This window comes from Grampus griseus (genome assembly GCF_964374135.1).
Source record: "Grampus griseus genome assembly, chromosome: X".
In the NCBI taxonomy this organism is placed as follows: Eukaryota; Metazoa; Chordata; class Mammalia; order Artiodactyla; family Delphinidae; genus Grampus; species Grampus griseus.
In genome coordinates, this window is record NC_138999.1 from 83,381,518 (window position 1) to 83,388,064 (window position 6,547).

A 6,547-nucleotide genomic window follows, 5' to 3' on the forward strand; every position below is an offset into this window, starting at 1 on the left:
CTGAATTCTACACTCCTGGAGCACAGATTTTCCAAGGCTGTTCTCTCATCTCCTCCACCCCTTTTTATTTCCATAAAGCTAGCATTCATTAATTTCTGATTTTTTTAAACAGTGTTATTTGTGTGTGCGTGTGTATTAAATGCGTAAATGAGTTGTCAAGAAAGTAAGGAATATGCAGGGGAAGCAAAACAAAAACAAAAACAAAAACAGGAACCCAGAGAAGTAAGCTTGCTTTTGCTCGGAGAACATTAACAAAACCGTGAATTTGAGCTTTCAGCTTTTTATGACCTTGTGGGGTGTAGGGGATTAGAGATAAAGACCAGAGTCAGAGCGCCCTCGCCAGAGCAGTTAAAGGTGTGGCGGATAGCTGGCGCCGCTGGAGGGGCGCGAGCGCCAACGGTACTATGAGACCTGAGCCGGCGGCCGGAGCCCAGGAGGCGCAAGGATGCGTCAGTCACTGCCACCAGGATGGTCCCCGGGTACCACCGCCACTGCTCCGGCCCAAGAGCCAAACACCATGGAGACCTTGGATCCTGACCCCTCTACCCCCCCCCCCAACCCCCAGGATGCTGAGCCCACCAGAACTCGAGGCGAGCTTGAGCTTGGGAGTGACCAACAAACGTTTGGATGGAAGGGGGCCTTTGGGTTTCAGCATCCTGTTAAGACTTTTTACCCATTTCTAAGCGTCAAGAGTGTCTGCAGAGTTCATGCGAGAAGGTGCTGGCTAGTTTCCCTGTGCAAGCCACCATTCACTTCTGCAGCAATGAGTCAGATTCAGTTGAGGAGCAAGAGGAAGAAACCCTTCAGTGCCAGAAGGCTGGAGGCGGCCCAGGAGGAAAGGGCAGAGACAGGCTGACAAACCCAGGACGGCAACCTGGAGGCCATGGTGGCCTCGGTGGTAAGGGTCCGCTACCCGGCCCTGACTCTCCAGAGGTGCTGCATGCCCCTCATCCAAATAAGCCTGTCTCTCCTTCACCAGACCCACCTCACATGTGCCCTGGGGGACATCCCTTGGGGACAGCCGTGCCAGGACACTTTGTGTTTCCACTGGGTGTACAAGAACTTGACTGTCTGGCCAGCACCACACTCTTGGCAAGGACTCAACTTTTACTCGTCCTTCTCTTGGTGATTTTTTGAGCCTCATTTATACCTTTGAGAAAGGATTCTAGGACCAAGAAAAGGTTTGAGTCCACATGGGTTGTTATCGGGTAGGCCAACTTTCAAAGCTCGTTCAGCAATGTCACTGTGCCGATCAAACAACAAATTATTCCATGTCGATTAATAACCCACCCACACCCACGCCTCTCACTTAACCTGAGAATTCTTCTTTAGCTATTTCCACTTTCGTAAAAGTGATTTTAGATATTGTCCAAGGTTGATGTGGTTGTTTAGTGGCATTCTGAAAAAAATTTATTTATGAAAAACACAAAACACTGAATAATTTTCATAGGAGTAACAAAAATAAAAAGATAAGGATTTGGGGGGGAACGTTCAGGATAAAAATATATATGATTCTTGTCTAAGGTCTGTCTGTGTGAATAGAAGAGCTTTAACTCTTAGTTTGGGACTGCTTTGGGCTTATTACTTGAATACAATAACACTTAAAAAAAATTATTGGAGTATAGTTGATTTAAAATGTGTTGGTTTTTGCTGTACAGCGAAGTGAATCAGTTATACATATACACATAGAATAACAGTTTTCAATCAAAGTATCTAATGCAATATCATTTTCAGCTTTTTATATTTTGATGACCAAATGAGTGTATTTGTCAAAGTTTTTTTCTACTTAACTGTCTTACATGTGGTTGTCTTCCCAGTTTCTACTTGACATAAATATTTTGAAAGACAAAAAAATAAAAAATAAGACCAGAGTCAACGAGGTGGGATATCTACTATAAGACACCCACTCTCTTATAAAATTAGGATTCCAAAAAGCTATGTGCCCAGTACAAAGGTAAACTGGAAATAAACATACTCCTCCTCATACACCAAGGGATTCTAAAGAAAATCGTCTGTCTCAAAACTTGGTGTTGGAAATCTCCCCTGAAAATTAAGTTTAAAGTGGTCTTTTGTTGGTAGTGACCCCATGCAGGTTTTAGTGGGTCAATTGGTTATCCATATGGAAAGAAATAAGTTTGGATCCTGTGGCCAATCATAAACAGTCTCAAATTCTTTGAAACTCCTTTCATCAAGAGGTGGGGTCTATTTCTCCTTCCGTTGAAATTGAGTGGCCTGTATGACTTTTCTGAATAATAGAATATAATAGAACAAAAGAAGATGTGCCACTTCCTAGGCTTGGCCTTTAAAAAATGGCAGTCTCCACTTTCTGTCTCTTGGAACACTTGCCCTGGGGGAAGCTAGCCTACACGTAAGAAGTTTGACTACTCTGAGACTGTCATTCTGTGAAGAAGCCCAAGCCAGCCATCTAGAGAGGGCACATGGATATAACATCCATAATGTGGGATGATCCAACCCAAACTGTGTGGGCCAAAGTATTTTGAAAAGGAATTTGTGATGCTGATCTACTCCTTCATTTAAGAGTGCTTTCTCATTCTGCAATGCAGCCATCCAGCCATAATATTCAAGCATGAGGAATAGAGCATCCCCCAACGGGAAAAGCTGTAAGTTGGGTTTGTGATTAGTGCGTGGGTATCAGAGCCTTAGACATGCATACACAGATGGAAGATTAAGTGTATATTCTGAAAAATGGAATAATATTAAATTGGGATTTACTTAGACCTAGAAGTTCCCATTGTGGGTCTGTCTGCTGATTGCATTTCCAGACTGAACTCACAGCATACAGTCCTTCACCTTTTCCAGCCTAACTTGCATTCTCAACCTCAGGCCCACACTGTTCATCAGAGTACCCTTTTATTTACCATTAGTTCCTAACAGATTGCTGGGGAACAGAAACAGAACCACCAAGCAGGCACTAATCTCAACAGTCAGTGACAGATTGAGCAGGAAGGCATAAAGAACCCAAAGAATGATTTCTGAATTGCAAATTTTCCATGAAAGCTGAAGAAATGACTGGCTTCCTCTGATATATTTGCATTGCCAGAAACGATAAATGAAGCACAGATTCCATTATTCATAGTTTTAAGTGAAATTTGTTTACACTACTGGTTAGTATTTATTTAATCCCCTTTAAGAAGTGCTAATTTAATAGCCCTCAGAATCCATCAATAAAAAAGGAGGTCACTGTTACCTAACCCATCTCAAAAGTGGAGAAAATTAGACTCCTATAGCCAGACTTCCCCATTATTACACGGTGATAATGTGACCTTGGGGGAGGTGGCGATGTCACCCTATATGTCTGTGATTTACCTAAGATAAACTTATATATTTTTTGTCCCAAACTTTCCTCACCTCAACATGATATAAGCTGTCAGGCAAATGTGAATTCATGTCCACATCTCATTGTGGGTCCACGAGCATTCCAAAAACACATGGCCCTAGACAGAAAAGAAGACTTCTTTTAAATGATATTTTTTATGCTCTGATTAGTAATAAATAAAACCTAAGAGTAATGTCCAGATGTCAGGTTTCTAGACAGGAAAGAGTTGGGATGGTGATAGGAGGGAGGGTGAAAAACACCATAGAATGAGGAGCTCTGAGCAAGACAAAGCCTGGTGGCAGCAGGTGCCTTAGACAGTACTCTGAGCTGAGGTTTAACCACCTTTCATTTCCCAGTTGCAACATACAGGATAGAGACTGTTGCTGTCTAGTCACCTCCCTTTGAATATGCCCAGAGTTATATGCAATACCGTTTTCTGTGTGTAACCCTGCTCATTTAGCTGCTACTCAAGACAGCATGAATGGAATGTAAGTAAATGAAAGTGATGTCATTAGAAGGATCACTTTGATTTCACTCTCTTTGAAATAATTAAATCATACCCAAACATCAGTAGTTTAAATACGATTTTTATCAAATCCCTTGTGATACACCAAACAACTCACAGACATACACACCAGCTAGTGAAGCTTCCAGTTCCCCTCTTTCTCCTCTGACAAATTGTACCTCTTAATTTGTATGGCTAGAGTCTGATCAAGGACTGATCTCTTTCCTTGAATTCCTCACATGCACCTAGGGGTGCTCCTGTGGGTAATGTACCGATAAATACTTTTCAAGGGTTAGAGATTGGCAAATAGTTTATACAGTGTTCTTAGATTAAGATGTTGAGGAGGAATAAACACTGCTTTTTGAAAGGTGTGCCATTCAGTAAAAGACCACAAACAACATGCTTAGGTGACTGACTCTAGACAGACTTTCATTCATCTTGTTATTTTGTTCTATTCAACGGATGCTATATGGAGGTTTTCTGTTGGGCAATCGTGATCTATGAACATGTCTTCAAAATTATTGAAATGCCGTGAGTCTGGGAATTTCTTACATGTATACAATATGTTGTGGCATATGAAGAATCTAGGTGGCAGGCAATTTGGATAGTGGCCATGCTCACTAATCAGAGGACAGACTTCACATGTGCTTAGTTTGGAAGGTACTATTGATCCCACAGTGACCTTTTCAGTTACACTCACACACGGTTCATGATGGGTTTTCAAGTAGTATCAATGTACAAAAAGGTTAACTGAGGTCTAAACACTGTGCAATGATCAATGGCTGATGACTGGGAGCTTCATTGGTTAAGCTTGTTGCAACTAGCCACCAATAGGACTGTCTGTCCCCTTTAAAGTTCTTCAGTTCTGCTACCTTTCCATGTCAATTCAGTAAATATTATCACTAATCCTAATGACAGCTATAATAATGATATTTTCCAGGCACTATGCTAAGCCCTTACTCTTGAGGTAGGGACTGGAGTCCCCATTTTATAAGTGAGGAGACTAACTAATAGAATGCTTAAGGTAGAAGGAGAAAATCTGGAGTCTGAACTCTGTTGTCTTATGCTCTTAATTAAATGAAACACTGCTTCCCTAGTGAGCATATTTGCTAAGCCAAGGGACTAAGTCTTGGGACTTAATTAATAATAAAGCAACTAGCTGGATTACATGATCTACTTTACCAAAAACCATAGATATTAAATGTATGATAAATGATATTTTGTTGGTTTTAGTCATATTAAACATATCTAATTACTCAGATTTGTGACTGAGCTGGTTAGATCTACAAAAACAAAAACTTTCAGTGCCATTCTAATCATTTGAGATCATTGGCTGTGACTTGATGTAATTGGACTAGAATCAAAGTCTGAATGTCTGACCAGTGCCTTCACTGAACTCGTTCAAAGCTTATAAATATTTCAGGTAGTTTTCAATTATCCTGAATGTTTTCTGCACACAGAAGGGCTAGTTGGCCCATTTGCCGAAATAGTTGCTGATCTATAAATGGGTTAGGTTCAGCCTATGGATAGCTAAATATATCTTCATGCATACAGGGAAAACTCAGTGATACAGGCCAAATACAGGGAGGGTTAATCTCAATTTGTGAAGGGTCTAAGTTACATATTTAAAAGATTAGATGTAGTTTTATTATTTGCAATAACACCTAATAACAAACTAACTGGTAAACAAATGTTTCCAAATGAGGTCATGTTATAAGAGTTTTAATGACAAGATAAGACTCATTTGAAATAAGTAGCACTCATTTGCATGCAAATAATTAATGTGTCAAAGCCCTTAAAAAGAGATCAATCCCTCCTAGGTGAAACACGCCCTTTTGCAATCTTCTTTACACTGTTACAGTTGCTGAACTAACTATTCGTTCAGAGATAGTGCAATAGTAGTTTGAACAGGAAGTGGGTAGAAATTTAATTACAAATTCTGAATTACTGGGGCCCAAAATAATAATACTTTTCTGTATAGTCATTTCTTGATTATCCACATCAATGAATGTGACACTGATAATTTTGAAATCATTTCTATTTTACCTTGTATATCATTTCAGGGAAAGTTACCTTCTCAATTATATTTTGCTTAGGCTTCTGTTAAACTTAAATTTGCATTCCATCAGCCAACGTAAATGGGCAGTCACAGAGATGGTCGAGAAGCATGTAATAGTTGTGCAAAGCCTGTCTGGGATGAATCATTAAGCATGGTTAATCCACAAGTTGAGAATCATCCTTATTAGAGATTTCTTCATTTTTGAAAATGTGTGCAACAAACCTCCCCAAACAAATAAGAATTCTTAGTTCCTAAGAAAGGATTTCTAAGAAAAGGACTATGTTTCACCCCAGGAGAACCTAGTGACCCCAGAACTGGGTCTTGGACACTGGGCATATGGTTTAGGGACACCTTGAGACTTTAAGTTTTCATGAAACTTCTCACAGGTAACCGGGACATCTGGTGTGGTAGGTGTGATAAGTAGGTAGGTAGGTAGGTAGGTGCCTTCTGGAGTATCCAAAATCACATGTGAGTTACCTTTATTTAAAAAGATTAATAGTTCCACTGGTGTGCTTTAATGAGAGTGGCAAACACACTGCCCCCACGCCCCCATCACATTCCTAGTTTATCAGAGTAAAAATGAGACAGAGCTGATGGCCAGACTGTGCCATATACAATGATCAAGTGAAACAAAATGCTGTGAAAT

At 40.3% G+C, this 6,547-nt stretch overlaps 1 pseudogene across 1 annotated transcript; it reads left to right on the plus strand.

The window, feature by feature from the left end:
* The first annotated feature begins 404 nt into the window (after nucleotides 1–404).
* LOC309839658 (protein ripply3-like) lies at nucleotides 405–959 on the plus strand (annotated as a pseudogene). Its single transcript has one exon. The product of its transcript is annotated as a protein ripply3-like (transcript).
* The last annotated feature ends 5,588 nt before the right edge of the window (nucleotides 960–6,547 follow it).